Source organism: Meriones unguiculatus, chromosome 6, assembly GCF_030254825.1.
Source record: "Meriones unguiculatus strain TT.TT164.6M chromosome 6, Bangor_MerUng_6.1, whole genome shotgun sequence".
In the NCBI taxonomy this organism is placed as follows: Eukaryota; Metazoa; Chordata; class Mammalia; order Rodentia; family Muridae; genus Meriones; species Meriones unguiculatus.
The window spans coordinates 61,505,259-61,527,311 of NC_083354.1; the positions used below are offsets into that span (position 1 = coordinate 61,505,259).

Here is a 22,053-nt window from a genome sequence, read left to right on the forward strand (position 1 = left end):
AGGTTCTTCATCAACCCTACATCTGTCCGAGGGCTAATATCCAGTTTATATTAGTATATATGGGATACAGAGTTAAACAGAGAATTATCTGCAGAGGAATAACAAATGGCAGAGAAACACTTGAAGAAATGCTCAACCTCATTAGCCATCAGGGAAATGCAAATCAAAAACGACCCTAAGATTTCACCTTACACCCATCAGAATGGCTAAGATAAAAAACTCAAGATACAACAAATGCTGGAGAGGTTGTGGAGAAAGGGGAACTCTCCTCCACTGCTGGTGAGAATATAAACTTGTACAACCACTCTTGAAAGCAATCTGGCATTTTCTCAGACAACTAGGAATAGCACTTCCTCAAGATCCAGCTATACCACTCCTAGGCATGTATCCAAAAGATTCTCAAGTACACAATAAGGACATTTGCTCAACCATGTTTGAAGTAGCTTTATTTGTAATAGCCAGAAGCTGGAAACAGCCCAGATGCCCCTCAGTGGAGGAATGGATGCACAAATTGTGGTACATCTACACAATGGAATATTACTCAGCAATAAAAAACAAGAAAATGATGAAATTTGCAGGTGGGATCTGGATCCTGAGTGAGCTGTCCCAGAAGCAGAAAGACACACACAGTATATACTCACTCATATAGACATATAATATAGGATAAACATACTAAAATCTGTATACCTAAAGAAACTAATCAAGAGGGAGGACTCTTGCTAAAATGCTCAGTACCTATCCAGAAAGGCAAAAAGACTGGACATCAGAAGAAGGAGAAAAGAGGGAACAAGTCAGCATCCTGACACAGAGGAACTCTGAAAAGAACTGCCCTGCAGAATATCAATGCAGATGCTGAGACTTATGGGCAACCTTAGGGCAGAGTGCAGGGAATCTTAGGAAATAAGTGGGAAACAGTAAGATCTGGAGAGGACAGGAACTCCACAAGGTTAGCAACAGTACCAAAATATGTGAGCACAGGGATCTTTCCTGAGACTGATACTCTAAGGAAGGACTATGCATGGAGATAACCTAAGACCCCTGCACAGATGTAGCACATGGCAGTTCAGTATCCAAGTAGGTTACATTGTAACAGGAACATGGACTGTCTCTGACATGAACTGATTGGTCTGCACTTTAATTACCTCCCCCTGAGGGGGAAGCAGCACTACCAGTCCACAGAAGAAGACAATGCAGCCACTCCTGATGAGACCTAATTGACTAGGATCAGAAGGAAGGAAAAGAAGACCTCCCCTATCAGTGGACTTGAGGAGGGGCATGCATGCAGAGGGTGGAGGAAGGGAGGGATTGGGTGAGGAGGGAGGGAACCACATGGGGGATACAATGTGAATAAAGTGTAATTGATAAAGAAAAAAAGTATATTTTATTTGCCTGGTTCAGTTAATTGTCTGGGAGGCATACTGCCTCTTCTGCTAGCCAACCCTAGTCCTGGAAGCTTCTAACCTCCATACTCTCTAACCTAGGCCTAGGATGTCTTCAGCTTCTGAGACTTACTGCTTAATATGATCACTCATTCTTGCTCTTACGGAGTTTTGGGCTGGCTGGTTCAGCTCTGATGTTTTAACTCAAACTCCTCTCCCAGCTAACTTATTCAATATGGCTTTTCTCTAGGCCTCTGAATTGCTCAGATTAGCCTCCAACTAACTCCAGCAATCTGCTCTAATTTTTGGCTCCATCTTACTCTCTGGTTCATGCAGGCTTCATCTGACTTTTCTCTCCACAAACAGTCTCTATTAATGTCCCAGTAAAACTGCCTCTTATCACTTTGTATTGTCCCCTAAGATGCTCCCCTTTCCTCTCTCTTCACATGAGACTGGGAGTATCCTATTCTCTCAAATCTTCTGTGATTTGTCACCTTTTCTGCCACTCAACTGGACATCACTTTCAAACATGGGTGCTTCCTTCTTCAACCTAATTATATCTTCATTGTTTGGTATTAAAGGAATGTATCCCCACACCTGGATCAAACTTTTTCTTTACCTGAAACTGGTTTTGTACCAGGCTGGCCTTGACCTCTGATCTTCTTGCTTGTGTCTCCTTATTTAAAAGTGTTGTGTGTATTCCAGCTGGATCACAGAGACCTAGAAGATCTTTGGATCTCATCTCTTACCAGACAGCCATGTTCTAAAGTAACATTCCTCTACAACCTCTTGACACTTGAAGACCATATTAGTTACTTTCCTTTTTCCTGATTAATTTTACATGAACAAGAACTTATTGGGTCTCACAATTCAAGGATATTGTCCATCATGGTGTGAAGCAATGGTGGCAGGATCCCAAGGCAGCTGTTTTCATGGCATCCAAAAAGCATTGGGAAGCAGGAACTCTAGGAAAGCTTCCTGCTCAGCTCCTCTTCCCCCTTTTCTTCATTTTGAGACTCCAACCCACAGAAGAGATAAATGGATCTTATAATCATTTAAGGTGGCTCTTTCCAACTGAAGTGAATCAAATGGCACAAATTCTTCACAGACTTGTCCAGAGGTTTCTATGTCTATCTAAATTCCATCAGGATGAACAGTAGGGGAAACCTCCTGTGTTATAGGAGGAAACCTTGAGTCATAAGGGAAGCTTCTATGATTGTACAAGACTTGGCTATCCAACCAACAGGTGCCCATCTCCCATTTCTTTAAATATCTACACTAAAACTCATTTTGGTTTGAATGAGGGAAATTTATCCAGACAACTTAAACTTTCAGTGTTTGACAAAGTTGGACTTAATTGGCTTTAGCTGGTGGTCCTGTGTCCCTCAAATAACAATACTCATACTAATTGTCACTTTTAAGCAAATAATTTGTGACTACAATCTGATGGTCATGTTTTCCTCCTTTATTTTTTTTGTACGTTAGATCCTCCACTCTAAAATACTTTGTAAGAACATTAAAATAACAAAAATTGAACACAGAGTTGAAAATTTTCCCCAAATTTTTACAAGCTTGTTCATTTGCAAGAGACTGCCTAGAGCAAAACACTTCTCACAGAGTAACTCCAAATACATATTACAGGAAGATTTTTTTCCAAGTATCAATTCTGTTTTATTAGTCAACTGGAAACCTATATTCAGTCCTCAAGTCCAGGAAGGTATTGATTTAATCCTCTTTTCATCATCACCAGATCCAGCACCACCCTGGCCTTTCTTGGCATTCTTCCTCTTCACTCGGCCTGTATGAGAAAGGAGGAGATGTCCATATGCTTCTAGGAGTCCAGAGGGATAATGAATCATAGAATGTTCACTTCCTTTTTCGGACCCTGATATGATGCTGGCAGATAAGCACACGGGCATCATGAATGGATTTGGCTAGGTCCAGCTTAAAGATCTGGTTCTGCAGCCACCTGTCCAAGAAATAATCAGTCTTCAGGTATAGGGTGTAATCCAGCTTCATCTTGCCCTCATGCAGCACTCCAATTCAAACAAGTTGCCGCGATAGAGCATTGCCTTCAAAAAGATGCTGTGGGGGTCCTATTTGTCCAGTGTCAACAGGTCCCAGGCAACCCTAGACTGCCATTAAGTGCCAATTCTCTCTTTCTCTCTCTGTTTCTTTAAAATTTATTCAATATACATAAGTAGCCCCCTTCCTTCTCTCCTCCCAGTCCCAGACCTTTCTTCCCTCTTCCCTATATCCTCCCCCATCCCCCTCCGAAAAGGAAAGCCTCCCTCTTTCCACCTATCTGTCTCATCCCATCAAGTCCTATCAGGACTGAGTGCTTCCTCTACTATGGTGGCCTGGCAAGGCAGCCAGGCCAGAGGCTAGTGACTGCAAAGCATATAAGAGAGTCCTTGCCAGAGACATCTGCCACTTCCCTTAAAGGAAACCCACATGAAGGCCAAGCTGTCTATCATGCACATATGTGTAGGGGGGCTCCGTCCATGGTCTCTGGTGGTAGAGAGACAATTTTCTTCTAAAGCAATGCATAGCTTTGCCAGGTGGACAAGATAACCACAAGTAACAACTACTGTAAAAGAACACCAGTGTGCCTAAAGAATAATTCTGGCACTGGCTTTGCCATGTAAATTTCCCATAAACCCTCGTGGCCAAAATTGCAGTCTCCTGTGTTGGTTTAAATTGTTAATGTGTAACTTGGGCCTGGGGTCTGAGAAAGATTCACGGGTGACAACATATATTGAATGTATAACTATAAGCTACATAAGCTACCACCCCTCATCAATGAAGCCTCTCTATACAGCAAATAAGACCATCGCTTAAAACCAGAACTCGTTACAAGGCAAAAAGTCAACAGATCATGGTGATCCCGACCCCAACAGATACATAGCATAGCCCTTGCATTAGTGGCTCTGGGTCATTGTGGGAGAGGGACAAAAAGATTGTAGGAGCCAGAATACCAGGAAGACTGGTGTGAAAGTCTCTCCTAGAAATGGCTTTATAAACATGATCAAAATAATGAATATGTTGATGTGGCAGAGAAAAGTTTTGGAAGGGTTCCACTATTAGACAAAGTAATTAGCCTTTTCCAGGGATGAACTCCCTACCAGATCACCCAAAACAAAGCTTTCAGGACTTGGCATGTCTATTCAAGGTTATCAACTTGAGTACATCTGCAATTAGCTAAAACCCAAGGACCTGAGATACTTTTCCTGAGAGATTTTTCTTTTTTTTTAATTTTTCATCAATTACACTTTATTCATTCTGCATCCCCCCATAAGCCCCTCCCTCCTCCCCTCCCAGTCCCACCCTCCCTCCTCCCTCTGCTTGCATGCCACTCCCCAAGTCCACTAATAGGGGAGGTTCTCCTCTCCTTTCTGATCTTAGTCTGTCAGTTCACATCAAAAGTGGCTGCATTGTCCTCTACTATGGCCTGGTAAGGCTGCTCCCCCCCAGAGAGAGGTGATCAAAGAGCAGGCAAGTCAGATTATGTCAGAGGCAGTCGCTCTTCACATTACTATGTAACCCAATTGGACTCTGAACTGCCCTGGGCTACATCTGTGCAGGGGTTCTGGGTTATCTCCATGAATAGTCCTTGGTTGGAGTATGAGTCTCTGGAAGTTCCCTGTGTTCAAATTTTCTTGTTCTGTTGCTCTCCTTGTGGAGACCCTGTCCTCTCCAGCTCTTACTATTTCCCAGTTCTTACCTAAAATTCTGTTCACCTGCCCAACAGTTGCCCATCAGGCTCAGCATCTGCTTTGATAGTCTGAAGGGCAGAGGCTTTCAGAGGCCCTCTGTGGTAGGTTCCTAGGTTGTTTCCTGTTTTCTTCTTCTTCTGATGTCCATCCTCTTTGCCTTTCTGGATGGGGATTGGACATTTTAGTTAGGGTCCTCTCTCTTGCTTAGTTTCTTTAGATGCACAGGTTTTAGTGGGTTTGTCCTATGTTGTATGTCTATCAGATCCAGCCATACCACTACTGGGCATATATCCAAAAGAGGCTCAAGTACACAAAAAGGACATTTGCTCAACGATGTTTGTAGCAGCTTTATTTGTAATAGCCAGAAGCTGGAAACAACCCAGATGCCCCTCAACTGAAGAATGGATGCAGAAATTGTGGTACATCTACACAATGGAATATTACTCAGCAATGAAAAATAAGGAAATCATGAAATTTGCAGGTAAATGGTGGGATCTGGAAAGGATCATCCTGAGTGAGTTGTCCCAGAAGCAAAAAGACACACATGAGAGATTTTTCTTGATTGAATAATTGGAAGCAGGGAGACCCACCTAAATCCAGATCATGCAGGGTCTCAGTGTCTGTCTTAACTCTTGGCCACACCTTTGGTGGAGTCCATGAAGAAGCTACTGAAGAAGATATCCATGACAAATTCGCTGAATATGGGGAAATAAAAAGCATCCACTTTAATTTGGACCAGCTTATGGGATAATTGAAGGGCTACATACTAGTTGAGTATGAAACATACAAAGAGGCTCAGGCTGCCAAGGAGAGACTCATTGGTCAAGAGTTGATGGGACATCCAGTCAGTGTTGACTGGAGTTTTCTTCGTGGTCCACCAAAAGGCAAGAGGAGAGGTGGCCCAAGACGAAGCAGGAGTCCAGACCGAAGATGCCGTTGATAGAGCCTCTGTTGACAGGTGGTCTCTCTACAAGTCCATTTGGTTATGCAGCCGTGGATAAATAGGGCTAGGGTAGAACTGTGTTTATATTTCATTCTTTTTTTCTTTTGATTTTATTTTTTTTAATTTTATTTTTCTTTTTATTTACATTTTGTTAACTCTGTGTCCCAGCTGTATCCCGCTCCCTCATTCCCTCCCCCACCCCACATTCCCGCCCTGGTCTCTTCCCTGCCCCTTTCCATGTCCAGTGATAGTGGAGGACCTCCTCCCCTTTCATTTGACCCTGTTCTATCAGGTATCTTCATGGCTGGCTGCAAAGTCCTCCTCTGTGGCCTAACAGGACTGCTCCTCCCCTGGGGGGATGGGTGGGAAGGTCAAAGAGCCTGCCCTTGAGATCGTGTTAGAAATAGTCCTTGTTCCCCTTACTTTGGAAAACTACTTGGTTACTGAGCTACCAAGGTCCACATCTGAGCAGAAGTTCTAGGCTATATCCATAGATGGTCCTTGGTTGAGTGTCAGTCTCAGAAAAGACCCTGTGCCTGGATATATTTGGTTCTTGTAGAGCTCCTATCCTTTCCATATCATACTAACTCCCTTCTTTCATATGACTCCCTGCACTCTGCCGAGGGGTTGGTTATGAGTCTTAGTGTCTGCTTTGAAACACTGCTAGGTAGAGTCTTTCAGATGCCTTTTGCGGTAGACTCCTGTCATACGTTCTTTGCACATCTCATTTGTCTTCCTAAATGAGGATTGTTCATCTTTGCCCTTGTCCACTTTCTTGATTATCTTCTTTAGGTAGAAGAATGATAAACATTTCATTATGTTTATCATATCTTGTAGGTCTATATAAGCAAGTATATACCATGTTTGTCTTTCTCCTTCTGGGATACTTCACTCAGAATGATCTTTTCTAGAACCCACCATTTGCCTGCAAATTTCATTATTTCCTCCTTTTTGATTGCTAAGTAGTATTCCATTGTGTAGAAATACCACAATTTCTATATCCATTCCTCAGTTGATGGACATCTGGGTTGCTTCCAGGTTCTGGCTATTACAAATAAAGCTGCTACAAACATGGTTGAACAAATGTCCTTGTTGTGTCCTTGAGCAAATTTTGGGTACATACATAGGAGTGGTATAGCGGGGTCTTCAGGTAGCACTACTCCTAATTGAGAAAGAGCCAGATTGACTTCCAAAGTGGTTGTACCAGTTTACATTCCCACCAGCAATGTAGGAGGGTTCCCCTTTCACCACAACCTCTCCAGCATGTGTTGTCACTTGAATTTTTCATCTTGGCCATTCTGATGGGTGTAAACTGAAATCTCAGGGTCGTTTTGATCTGCATTTCCCTAATGGCTAATGAGGTTGAGCAATTATTTAAGTGTTTCTCTGCCAATAGATGTTCCTCTATTGAGAATTCTCTGTTTAGCTCTGTTCCCCATTTTTTAATTGGGGTTTGTTGCTTTTCTGCTTCTTTAGTTCTTTATATATACTGGATATTAGCCCTCTGTCAGATAAAGGGTTGGTGAAGATTCCCAATCTGTAGGAACTCGTTTTGTTTTGATGACAGTGTCTTTTGCTTTACAGAAGCTTTTCAGTTTCATGAGGTCCTATTTACTGATTGTTGCTCTTAGAGCCTGTGCTGTTGGTGTTCTGTTCAGGAAGTTGTCTCCTGTGCCAATGAGTTCTAGGCTGTTCCCCACTTTTTTTTCCAACTGATTTAGAGTATTTGGTTTTATGTTGAGGTCTTTGATCCACTTTGACTTTAGTTTTGTGAAGGGTGATAAATATGGATCTATTTCCATTTTTCTGCATGTAGACATCCAGTTGGTCCACCACCATTTTTTGAAGATGCTGTGTTTTTTCCATTGAATGGATTTGGCTTCTTTGTCAAATATCGAGTATTCATAGGTTTGTGGGTTTATTTCTGGGTCTTCTATGCGGTTTCATTGATACTCCTTTCAGTTTCTATGCCAATACCATGCAGTTTTTATTACTGTTGCCCTGTAGTACAGCTTGAGATCGGGATGGAGATACCTCCAGATGATCTGTTGATGTACAGGATAGTTTTGGAGATTATAGGTATTTTGTTTCTTCATATGAAGCTGAGAATCTTTTTTTCAAGGTCTGTAAAGAATTGAGTTGGTATTTTCATGGGAATTACATTGAATCTGTAGACTGCTTTTGGCAGGATGGCCATTTTCACAATGTTAAACCTACCAATCCATGAGCATGGGAGATCTTTCCATCTTCTGAGATATTCTTCGAATTCTTTCTTCAGAAACTTGAAGTTTTTCTCAAACAGGTCTTTCACTTGCCTGGTTAGATAGAGTCACACCAAGGTACTTTATGTTATTAGTGGCTATTGTGAAGGGTGTTGTTTCCCTAATTTCTTTCTCAGCCTTTTTGTCTTTGGTATACAGGAGGGCTTCTGATTTTTTTGAGATGATTTTTGTATCCTGCCACTTTGCTGAAAGTGTTTATCAGCTGAAGGAGTTCTCTGGTTCTCTGGTTTTGGGTCACTCATGTACACTATCATATCATCTGCAAATAATGACACTTTGACCTGTTCCTTTCCGATTTGTATCCCTTTGATCTCCTTTAGTTGTCTTATTGCTCTGGCTAGGAATTCAAGTACTGTGTTGAAGAGATATGGAGACAATGGGCAGCCTTGTCTTGTCCCTGATTTCAGTGGGATTGATTTAAGTTTCTCTCCATTGAGTTTGATGTTGGCTATAGGCTTGCTGTATATTGCCTTTACAATCTTTAGGTATGTGCCTTGTATCCCTGCTCTCTCCAATACTTTAAACATGAATGGGTGTTAGACTTTGTCAAATGCTTTTTCGGCACCTAAGGAGATGATCATGTGGTTTTTCTCCTTCAATTTGTTTATGTGGTGGATTACATTGATGGATTTCTGTATGTTGAACCACCATTGCATGCCTGGGATGAAGCCTTCTTGGTCATGGTGGATGATATCTTTGATGTGTTCTTGGATTCAGTTTGCAAGTATTTTATTGAGTATTTTTGCATCAATATTCATAAGAGAGATAGGTCTGAAGTTTTCTTTTCTGTTGGATCATTGTGTGGTTTAGGTATCAAGGTGACTGTGGCTTCAAAGAATGAGTTTGGTAGTGTTCGTTCTGTTTCTATTTTGTGGAATAGTTTGAGGAGAATTGGTGTTAGCACTTCTTTGAGGGTCTTGTAGAATTCTGCGCTGAAGCCATCTTTTCTTATGGAGGGGAGACTGTTAATGACTGCTTCAATTTCTTGGGAGATATAGGGCTATTCAGTCTTTCTACCTGATCTTGACTTAATTTTGGTAGATGGAATCTGTCAAGAAAATTATCCATTTCTTTTAGATTTTCAAATTTTGTGGCATATAGGCTTTTGTAGTATGACCTAATAATTGTTTGGATTTCCTCAGTGTCTGTATTTATGTCCCCATTTTCATTTCTGATTTTGCTGATTTGGATAGATTCTCTCTGCTTTTTAGTTAGTTTTGCTAAGGGTTTGTCTATCTTGTTGATTTTCTCAAAGAACCAGCTTTTTGTTTCATTGATTCTTTGAATAGTTTTATTTGGTTCTAATTGATTGATTTCAGCCATGAGTTTGATTATTTCCAGCCATCTGCTCCTCTTGGGTGTATCTGCTTCTTTTTTTTCTAGGGTTTTCTAGTTGGGCCATTAAGTTGTTTGTATGTGATGTTATGAATTTCTTCTTGCAGGCACTTAGTGCTATAAATTTTCCTCTGAGCACTGCTTTCAATGTGTCCCATTAAATTTGGGTATGTTGTGCCTTCATTTTCATTGAATTCTAGGAAGTCTTTAATTTCTTTCTTTATTTCTTCCTTAACCCAGCTGTCGTTGAGTAGTAAGTTGTTCAGTTTCCATGTGCATGTCGGCTTTTTGTTGTTTCTGTTGTTGTTGATGTCCAGCTTTAGTCCATGGTGGTCAGATAGTATACAAGGGATTATTTCAATCCTTTTGTATCTGTTGAGGCTTGCTTTATGACCCACTATATGGTCTATTTTGGAGAAGGTTCCATGCGGTGCTGAAAAGAAGTTGTATTCTTTTGAGTTTGGGTGAAAAGATCTGTAGATGTCTATTAGGTCCATTTGATTTAGGGATTTTGTGAGTGCTTTTATTTCCCTATTTGGTGTCTGTCTAGTTGATCTGTCCCTTGATGAGAGTGGGGTATTGAAGTCTCCCATTATTAAGGTATTAGGATCAATGTATGATTTAAGCTTTAATAATGTTTCATTAACGAATGTAGGTGCTCTTGTATTTGGGGCATAGATATTCAAGATTGTGATGTCCTCTTGGTGGATTTTTCCTTTGATGAGAATATAGTGGCCCTCATTATCTCTTTTGATTACCTTTGGATGAAAGTCTAATTTATTAGATATAAGGATGGCTACTCCAGCTTGTTTTCTGGAACCATTTGCTTGAAAAACATTTTTCCAGCCCTTTACTCTGAGGTAGTGTTTATCTTTGTTGCATAGGTATGTTTCTTGGATGCAACAGATAGTTGGAACCTGTTTCAGCAACCATTCTGTTAGCGTGTGTCTTTTTATTGGTGAATTGAGTCCATTGATATTGATAGATAATAGTGACGTGCATGTTAGTTCCTTTTGTAATGGAGTCGGTGATCTTACCCTGTTTCATTGCTTGTTTTCTTTTCATTTTTGTTGGGATATTATCTGTATGCCCTGTTTTCTTGGGTGAAGTTGTTTTTGGTGGATTGGAGTTTTTCTTCTAGTATCTTCTATAGGGTTGGTTTGCTATGTAGATATTGCGTAAATTTATTTTTGTCATAGAATATTTTGTTTTCTCCATCTATGTTGATTGAAAGCTTTGCAGGGTATAGTAGTCTGGGTTGACATTTGTGATCTCTTAGAGTCTCCATGATACTTGCCCAGGCCCTTCTGTTTTTCATAGTTTCTGATGAGAAGTCTGGTGTGATTCTGATAGGTCTACCTTCATATGTTACTTGGCCTTTTTTCCTTGCTGCTTTTAATATCTTTTCTTTGTTCTGTAGATTTAGTGTTTTAACTATGATGTGACGTGATGTGTTTCTTTTCTGGTCTAGTCTATTTGGCGTTCTGTAGGCCTCCTGTATATTTATGGACATCTCTTTCTTTAAGTTGGGAAAAATTTCTTCAATGATTTCCATGAAAATATTTTCTGGACTTTGGAGCCTGGAGTCTTCTTTTTCATCAATTCCTATTATTCTTAGATTTTGTCTTTTCAAAGTGTCCTTGATTTCTTGGATATTTTGTGATTGGAACTTTTTTGATTTTACTTTTTCTTTGAGAGAAGTATCAATTTCTGCAAGTGTGTCTTCACCTCAAGAGATTCTCTCTTCCATCTCTTGTATTCTGCTGGTGATGCTTACTTTTGTGGTTCCTGATCTTTTCTCCAAGTTCTCCAGCTCAAGGGTTTTCTCAGTTTGTGTTTTCTTTATTGATTTTAATTCTTGTTTTAATGCCTTGCACCATTTCCTTCATTTGTTTGAATGTGGATTCCTATCTCTCTACGATGGTCTCTATTTCTTTGTTTATTTCCTTTTTATATGCCACTAATTTTATCTCTACTTGTGCCTCTATTTGTTTGGCTATGTTTGCCTGTGTTTCTTTAAGGATCTTGTCTATTTCTTCTTTCTTTACCTCCAATTGACTGGCCAACTCTTTGAAATATTTGTTCATTTCCTCCTTATGAACTTCAAATAATTGGGTAAGCATAGCTTTAAAGTCATTTTCCTGTGCTTCTGATGAATTGGAGTATCCATCAATTTTGGGGGTTGCTGGTGAAGTCATGATGTCCTGATTCAAGTTGGAAGTGTTCTTTCATCGACCCTTGGCCATTGGCTTATCTGAAACCTTCCCTGTTTGTTTGTGGATTCTGCAGATCAGACTGGTACTGTCTCTCTCTGGCGTCTGGAGAGTTCTTCAGGAAGCTGAAAAAAAGGTCCCTGTACCTATGGGATAAAAGTATGCAGGTGCAAACGGGGCAAATGCAGGCGTGTCTGTGTTTGTGTTTGTGTGTGTATGTTTGTGTGTGTGTGTTTGTGTGGAAGTGTGCATGGACCTGTGTCTGGAGGGACAGAGTGATGGTTAATGTTGAACCCTTGAGTGTGTGGGAGGGGGTCTGCACTGTATATGTCACAGGTGCTAGTGATGATCGCAGTGTAATTTCTGGCATTAATTGCCTTAACTCCTCAATTAGACCCACAGAGCAGGAACTTCAATGTCCCAAGTTCCCCTCTGTTTCCCAAAGTGGGTATATGGGTGGGAGGGAGGTTCGATGCCTGGTTTCTGTTTTAGAAGGACCCAGGATCTGGGGATCTTCAGATTCTCAAGGGTGCACTCACTTACAGTCAGGTCACTTGGCAGAGATCAGGGTATTCAGGCTCTCTGCTCTCTGGTTTGGCCCTGCTTCTTTGATGTGCTCCGCCAGCTCCGTGGTGCTGTCACTGCCAGGTTACAAGGTCTTGCTGCAGCTGGAGATTTCAAGGTGGTCACGTCAGTTCAGATCGGAGTAACCAGGCTCTCTCTTCTCTGATTTGGCCCTGGTTAGTCTTAAACTGGAGGGCTGATGTGCCTGCCAGCTCAGTGCTGCTCCGCCGCCAGGCTAGAAAGTCCCGCTGTAACTGGAGACTGGGTTGCTAGTCCAGATGCTTTCTGGGAAGTCCTGGGGTCTCTTTTCACTGTGCTTTCCAAGCTTGGGAGACCCAGCGCCTGGTATGCCTAGCTTGTATGGTGTTTCTGCCTGGTTTTGGTGAGTATATAGTGTATTCTCTGTCACTATGGGATTGGGCGGGCCTTACCGTCAGTGATCACGATCCTGGGAAGCTAGTATGGTGTCTAGCAGACTCGGGCCCTGGGAGGATGGTGCAGCCGCTGTGTGAATCTAAGACTCCAAGACAGGTACTGCTGGCATTTGCCACTAAAGGCTTGGAGCTCCGCCTCAGCAGCTGCAGACTCCAGGCAGTTAGGTCTGTGCTGAGAAAGATGAGTCCACTGTGCCAAGGAGGAGGGAGGTCTTGGGGAGGGAAGTGCTGGGAGATCAAAGGATCTTTTCTCACCTTCCCCAAACAAGTCCCCGGGTGACCCGAGACCAAAGTTTTCACCTCCTGCGATGTTCCCTGTTGTTTAGAAAGCCTCATCACCTCACCGTTGTTTTCCTGGGTTCAGAGGTCCTTCCACTCACCAACTCAGAGGTAGCTCTTCCACAGCTCAGAAACTGTGTGTGCTAGTCACCATCTTGGCTCTGCCCCCTATATTTCATTCTTTACCCTATTGCTTTTGAGCCTAAAAACAATAAATGTTTCACTTTGTTTTTCTACATTCAAAATTATTTTACAGTTCTGTAAACTCTGAACAACCATTAGATTTATTGTGAAGATACTTGGGACTGGAGTGTAAATCTCAGTTTCTAGAAAGGCTCATCGAGACTCTGCTCAGCATTTCTCTTTCTTAGAAGAAAAGAGTAGGGGTAGTGAGATTTTCTTATGGTTAATGAATAATTGTTACACACTTAGTGAGCAGATGTTATATTTGTGTGTATTTTGCTTCTCTGTCAGACAGTCTTGTGTAGCCCCAGTTGGCCTTGAGCTCATTGTGTTGCCAAGAATGACCTTGAAGTACTGATACTGGCCTCTTGTCTCCAAGGTGCTAAGATTTCAGGTATAAGCCACTAGTTTCTGTGGTCTCTAGAATTAAAGCTCTTCCTTGAATATGGTGCTGAACATGAAGTTTGTTAGGTCCTATAAAATAAAAGAAATCAAGCTTGAACATTATGTATTAATATGCACACCTTTAATCCCAGCACTTGGAAGGCAAAGGCAGGGAGATCTCTTTGAGTTCACATCCAGCCTGGTCTAAAGAGAAAATTCCAGGACAGCCAGGTACATAAAGAGAGACCCTGTTTGAAAAACCAAAAGAAAGGAAGACATTACATTCCCTTTATCATAGATTTTTAGCTGAAGTTATTTTTCTGGTATGACTGTGGTAAATGTGATTGGTGTTATGAAGTCTAAAGACACTGTGGCCCACAGTGGCCTCAGACTTGGAATGCTCCTGTATCTGTCTCCCCAGTGCTTAATAGCAAATATGAAACTTGAGAGATTTTTTTCAGAAAAAAAAGATACATTCCCATATTACTCATCACATCTCTATCCCACAAATTAACAGGAAGGCCAGGAACATTATATAGTTTAAAAGTTCCCTTGTGTCCTTCCTCATCCTTCCAAGTTAACTCATCACTACTTTGTTCAGGACATTGGCTTTGTCCTAGTCCCCGTAATTTTGTTATAGAGGATTGTTTACGCCAATGTCTAGGCCACTGATCCACAGTTAAGACAGAAACATCAGCTCCTGTATCCTATAATCCTATAAAATTTCTTCCATTAATTTGTAACACTAGTTCAGGTTGATTGGGGCCAATAGCTTGTATCTAATAGGTATCAGAGGATCCAAAACCTGTATCTCCTCTCCTATCCTTCTTACTTGCATTTTTTTTTTGTCTGAACTTGGGGGAGCAATATTAATTGAGCTAAACTTTGACCTTGCTTTATTACAGAAATTCCATTTGGAGAGGATGTCATAGTTTTGCTCTTCCCTTAAAAATCAGCATCAATTACCCCAGGAGCTACTAAAATTCCCTGCATAGTAGTACAACTTCTTCCTAGTAAAAATCCAACAGACCCCTAGGTAATAGGTCATAAACTCCTGTAGGTTAGGCCTGCATTCCCATTTCAGGAGTTAATACTGTGTAGGTGGAGGAACTGAGGTCCAGTCCTGCACTACCTCAGTTGCTCTATGGAGGTCCTGAATGGATTTCCTTGCTGAGGGATGAAGTTCTATAGTGTACCATAATATTGTTGTGGGGCCCAGGGCTGGCCCCTCCTCCCATTTCCCTGCATTAAAGGATTTACTACAGTATCTCTTTTAGACCTACATTCAGTAGCCCGATGCTTTCCTCTTTTACATCTTGGGCATAGACTAGGTTTCTTCTGATTTCCTTCTTTCTTACTAGCATTATTGGGACAATTGTTTCTTTGATGTCCCACTTGCCCACAGCCATAACAATTTCCAGGTTATAACAAACTCCATTCTTTGGGCCTTTCTTTTGCTGAAGTAATGCCTCTTTAATAGTCTTCCCTTATAGGGGGGCAGCCATGGCTACTCCTTGAGTACAAGACAGCCAGATGTCAGAACATAACCTAATATAATCAGAAATATCTCCTTCCTTCCTAAAGGGTCTCAAAGCTGCTTGGCAGGCACTTTTAGCATTCTCACAAGCCAATTGTTTTATTAATTATAATCCAGAATTTTCATCACCTATAAGTCTGCTTGGTGCTTGCATTAACCTTGCCACAAAATCAGGTCCCTGACAGATTTTAGACAAATCCTCCACCTGTCTCCCTGAGGAAGTTTATTCTAGGCCTTGTGGGCAGCAGCATTCACATGAGCATAAACTGCCACATCAAATCCAGTTGTTGTCCTGTTTCCCTATAGGTTCCTTCCCAGCAAGTAGGTCATAAGTTATAGGAACTCCTTGAGCTCGGTTGAGTTCAGCTGTGACTTGACAGTGCTCTGCAAAATCTGAGTTCCATAATAAATAATCTCCTCCTGATAAACATGACCTTGCTAATTGCTTCCAGTCTCCTGGGCAGAAGGCCTCAGTAGACAAGGATTCTAACAGAGCTTGAATAAAAGGTGCTATAGGGACATATTGAGAGCATGCAGCTTTTAATTCTATTGATTGTTTAAAAGAAATAGGAGCATGGACTCTCACCTTATCACCCTGCCTGTCAGGTTGTTCTATTATTGGAAAGCCATAAAACTCAGTTATAGCTTCTCCTTTCTGCATAGCTTGTTGTAAAGCTTGTAAAGGGGATACAGTTGCTTGCGTAGTGGACAAAGGAAGAGGCCCACTCTTGTTTTGAGCTATAGCAACTGAAGCCATCCCAGGAGGAGGATCCAAGCCTGTAATCAATGAGGAGGTTGGAGTGGGGGATTGAGCCTCATTTTCCCTAATCATTACTTCTCCAATTTTTGTTTATTTCCTCCAGGCCCCATTCCAATTTCTTAATTTCCTTTTGCCAAGGCTCAAGTTTGTTAACACACATAGCCTGAATTGGAGGATAACTTTCAGAATCCTCCAGCTCTGCAACCTCATCAGGATCTAAGTCATCCTCAGAGCCTTCTTCTAACAAAGAATTATCGTCATCAGAAGAGACAAAACTCTTTAGGAGGAGCCAATGGTTTAATCTTATTTTATATCGAAGCCTCCTGTTTGTCTTTCCTCTTTTTCTTTGACCCTGAAAGTTTCACTGTCTTTGTCGCAAACCACAGAAACAGTCTGTCTCTAATTAAAGACCATGCAGAAAACATGACACTACTGCCTTGTCCCATTTTTACTACCATTTATTTTTCTCACTGCGCATTTTTATGATCCTGCTTGTCAACACTGAGGTGTCCTTCTCTGATTCTCTGTATCCCAGGTCCCTGTTCAGGCACCAATCTGCTGGAGTGTGCATGCAGAGTCAAAAAGTACCTGAGTGGGGAGTGAAGACAAATCACACTTCACACGGATCTGCTTGAGAGGGCTGTCAGTCTGACTGAAGCAGTGTGGGTTTATTTCAGGGTTCATTATTTATAGGCAAAGCAAGCAAGTCACATCAATACAAAAAGAAAAAGGTGTGGAACCACCTAATGTTTTTCAAAAACTACTTCCCCAGGTGAAAATGTAACAAAGCAGCTTAACAAGCAGCTCTCCACATCACAGTGGGTCCTAGTGATCCAACTCAGATTGTCAAGCTTGGCCACAGGTGTGTTGCTTTAGGAAGAGGCCATTTGTGTCCAGGTGCTGGAGGTTTCCAAGTTACCTGGAGCATTGGGACTGTCTCTCAGGCTGGCTTTGTCTAAAGCTTTGTCTCACACCTCTCCACAGCTTGATTTTAAGACACAAATTGTACTACAGAGTCACAGTAATAATAAAAAAATCATGGCATTAGCGTTAAAGGAGACATATTGATCAAGATAATAAAATTTAAAATTCACACTACTGACAACTGATTTTTTATTTTAAAAAGGCAAAAATACAAACTAAAAAGAATAAAAAACTTCTTAAACAAATGGTGCCGTTTAAACATGATGGCTGCATGTAGAGGACTCCAAATAGATCCTTTCAGCCAAATAGAACCCAGGACAACCAGCTCAGGAACAGCACCACTCACAATGGGCTGGGCCTTCCACCACTGATCACTAATTGAGTGACTGCCTTACAGCTGGATCTCATGGAGGCCTTTTCTCAGCTAAGCCTCTTTTCACTCTCATGACTCTAGCTTATGTCATGTTGACACACAGAATTAATCAGTACAGTGGAATTAAGTCATATAAAGCAGGGAGGGAGGACTGTCACCAAGATAACTCAAAGAAAAGTCAAACCACAACCAGTTTTCTTACGCATTGCTAGGATAATGCTTCTGTAAATGTTCATCCACCAGCATTGACCAGCACCAGACTACATTCCATATTAAGAGGGCCTCTGAAAGCCAGAAGAAGAAAACAGGAAACAACCTAGGAACCTGCCACAGAGGGCCTCTGAAAGCCTCTGCCTTGCAGACTGCCAAAGCAGATGCTGAGCCTGATGGCCAACTGACGGGCAGAGTGAACGGAATTTTATGGAAGAAGTAGGAAATAGCAAGAGCTGGAGAGTACAGGAACTCCACAAGAAGAGCAACAGAACAAGAAAATTTGAACACAGGGAACTTCCCAGAGACTCATACTCCAACCAAGGACTATTCATGGAGATAACCTAGAACCCTGACAATGCAGCCACTTCTGATGAGAACTGATACACTAAGATCAGAAAGAAAGAGAGGAGGACCTCCCCTATCAGTGGACTTGGGGAGGGGAATACATGCAGAAAGGGGAGGAGGGTGGAACTGGGAGGGGAGGAGGGAGGGGCTTATGGGGGGATACAAAATGAATAAAGTGTAATTAATAAAAGTTAATTAAAAAAATTAAAAAAAAGAGATACCACCCAGACTGGCAACCATTCATTAAGCCAATTTCTCTATCAGAGAAAAGAATTGTAAAGATGATCAAGGAAACCCTATAGGGTGACTATAATCACAAAGCCCTAGACTGCCATAAAGTGACAATTCTTTCTTTCTCTCTCATTAGTTTTTTTTAAATTTATTCATTTAACATTTAACATCACTAGTCCCTTGAAAATTACAACATACCTGAAGCCCAGGACAAAGATCTTAAAATAGCCTTATGAATATTGTAGAGGCCCTTAAAGAGGAATTAACAAATCTCTTAGAGAAACCAATGAAAATACAGAGAAACAGTGAAAGGAAATGAATAAACCAGTTCAAGATCTGAAAGTGGAAATAGAATCAATAAAGATGACTCAAACAAAGGGAAAAATGGAAATGAAAAGTTTAGCAACCGTAACAATTTCAGAGGCAAACCTCATGAACAGAATACAAGAGATGGAAGAGAGAATTTCAGGCATTGAAGAAACTATAGGAAAAAAAAAGGTAATCCTTGGCCCCAAAAACAAACATCCAAAGAGCAACAACAACTAAAACTTGAGACACTAAATGAAAATTTATTTTTGCTAATTTTTTTTTTTTTGTGACAAAGTTTCTCTGTGTAGTGCTGGCTGTCCTAAAACTTGCTCTGTAGATCAGATTGACCTTGAACTCACAGAGATATGCCTGCCTCTGCTTCCTGTTTGCTTGCATTAAAGGCTTGTGACACCATTGCCCAACTATGAAAAGAGCAAATTTAAGAATACTAGGATTTGAGGAAGGAGAAGAAACCCAGGTTAAATGCTCAAAGGCATAGAAAATATTTTCTTTTTCCTTCATTTTTAAAAATTATTTTTATTTTTATAATTACAGTTTGTCCACTTTGTATCCCCCCTGTGCCTCCCTCCCTCCTCCCTTCCCAATCCCATCTACCCTCCTCCCCACCCCTGTCCCTCTCCCAGTCCACTGATAAGGGAGGTCCTCTTCCCCTTCCCTCTGATTCTAGTCTATCAGGTCTCATCAAGAGTGTCTGCATTGTCTTCTTCTGTGGCCTGGTAAGGCTGCTCTCCCCTTGGGGGGAGGTGATCAAAGAGCAGGCTAGAGACAGTCCCTGTCCCTATTACTATGGAGACCACTAGGACAATGAACTGCCATGGGCTACCTCTGTGCAGGGGTTCCAGGCCATCTCCATGAGTGGTCCTTGGCTGGAGTATCAGTTTGAGAAAAGACCCCTGGGCTCAGACTTTTTGAATATGTTGCTGTCCTTGTGGAGCTCCTGTCCTCTCCAGGTCTTACTACCTCCAACTTCTTTCATAAGATTCTCTGTACTCTGCCCAAAGTTTGGCTATGAGTCGCAGCATCTGCCTTGATATCCTGCGGGGTAGAGCCTTTCAGAGGCCCTCTGTGGTAGGCTCCTGTCCTATTCCCTGTTTTCTCCCTACTCCGATGTCCATATTCTTTGCCTTTCTAAATGGGATTGAGCATCTTAGCCAGGGTCTTCCTTCCCAATTAGCTTCCTTAGGTGTACAGATTTTAGTATGTTTATCCTATATTATATGTCTAATATCCACTTATGAGAGAGTATATACCCTGAGTGTCTTTCTGATTTTGGGAGACCTCACTCAGGATGATCTTTTTTAATTCTCACCATTCCTTGTTGCATACTTGACCATCTTTTGGATATATGCCTAGAAGTGGTATAGCTGGATATTGAGAAAGCACAATTCCTAATTGTCTAAGATAGCATCAGATTGATTTCCAAATTGGTTGTATAAGATTATATTCCCACCAGCAGTGGATGAGGGATCCCCTTTCTCCACATCCTCTCCAGCATGTGTTGTTACTTGAGTTATTCATCTTAGTCATTCTGGGTGTAAGGTGAAATCTCAGGGTCATTTTGATTTGCGTTTCCCGGATGACTAAGGAAGTTGAACATTTAAGTGTTTCTCTGCCATTCGATATTCCTCTATTGAGAATTCTCTGTTTAGCTCTGTACCCCATTTTTTAATTGGACTACTTGACTTGTTGCTGTTTAACTTCTTGAGTTCTGTACATATACTGAATACTAGCCCTCTGTCATATAAAGGGTTGGTGAAGATCCTTTCCCATCTGTAGACAATCATTTTATTTTGATGATGGTGTCCTTTGCTTTACGGAAGCTTTTCAGTTTCAAGAGCTCCCATTTTTTGATTTTTGCTCTTAGATCCTGTGCTGTTGGTGTTCTGTTCAGGAAATAATCTCCTGTGCCAATGAGTTCAAGGCTCTTCCCCACATTTTCTTCTAACAAGTTTATTGTGTCTGGTTATATATTGAGGTCTTTGATCCACTTGGACTTTACTTTTGTGCACGGTGATAAGTATGGATCTATTTGCATTTTTCTACATTTAGACATCCACTTATACCAGCACCATTTGTGGAAGATGCTATCTTTTCTCCATTGTTTTTTTTTTTTTTTTTTTTTTTGGCGTCTTTGTCAAAGACCAGGTGTCTATATGTGGGTTTATTTATGGGTCTTCTATCTGATTCCATCGATCCACCATTCTGTTTCTATGCCAGTACCATGCAGTTTTTATTACCGTTGCTGTATAGTAGAGCTTTAGATCAGGGATGCAGATACCTCCAGTATATCTTTTATTGTAGAGGATTATTTTAGCAATTTTGGGTTTCTTGTTATTCCATATGAAGTTCAGACAATTAGGAATAGCACTTCCTCAAGATCCAGCTATACCACTCCTATGCATATATCCAAAAGATACTCAAGTATTCAACCGAGACATCTGCTCAACCATGTTTGTAACAGCTTCATTTGTAGTATCCAGAAGCTGGAAACAGCTCAGATGCCCCTCAGTTGAGGAATGGATACAGAAATTGTGGTACTTCTACACAATGGAATATTACTCAGCGATAAAAAAAGAAAATCATGAAATTTGTAGGTAAATGGTGGAAACTTGAAATTATCATCCTGAGTGAGGTATCACAGGAGCAGAAAGACACACAGGGTATACACTCACTCATAAGTGAATATTAAACACAGAAAATATTTTTAACAAACTCACACAGAAAAATTTGCCTAACTTAAGAAGGAGGTGCCTATCAAGTACAAATACAAGTACTTGTATTCAAGTATCAGTTATAAGAAACATACAGAACAACAATAGACTGGATCAGAAAGGAAATTCTAGATGACAAGTTATACTCAAAACACTAAATATACAGGGCGAATAACATCAAAAGCTGCAAGAGAAAAAGAAAGATCAAGTAACATATAAAAAGCTAGACCAAATGAATAATGACTGATTTAGCAATAGAGACTCTGAAAGCCAGAAGGGAATGGACAATTGTTCTACAAACTCTAGGAAACCACAGATGAGAGCCCAGATTACTACACTGAGAAAAACATTTCTTTCTTTTTCTTTTGAGACAGGGTTTCTCTGAGGAGTCCTGGTTGCCCTGGAACTCTCTCTCTGTAGACCAGACTGGCCTTGAACTTAGATATTCACCTGCCTCTGCCTCCTGACTGCTGGAATTAAAGAGCTGTGCTCTCCCAAACTTCCAGACACTACTCCCTTAAATTCATGACTTTATTATTGTAGCATTTAAATGGACTTGGCATATAAAAATGTGTATTTATGAAAACTACTGATTTGTATTAAAAAAAAACTGCACAGTATTGGTGCAAAAACATTCATGTTGATCAATGGCATGAAACTGAGGATGCAGTCATATATGCAGGTATTTTAGACAGCTGATTTTTTATAAAAAAGCTAGAAATACAGACAACATAGTCTGGGGAAAAGACAACATCTTCTATAAGCGGTGCTGCTCAAACTCTATGGTTGCCTGTATAAGTTTGAAAACAGGTTCATATTTATCACCCTATAGAAAACTCAACTCCAAATGCAACAAAGACCTCAAATAGATACACTGAAAATGATCAAGAGAAAGTGGGAAATGGCCTTGCACTCAT

At 41.0% G+C, this 22,053-nt stretch overlaps 1 pseudogene; it reads right to left on the reverse strand.

Moving 5' to 3' along the window:
* Positions 1 to 3,082: 3,082 nt before the first annotated feature.
* The window catches only part of LOC132654861 (small ribosomal subunit protein uS4-like), a 47,728-nt pseudogene continuing 28,757 nt past the window's right edge, over positions 3,083 to 22,053 (reverse strand).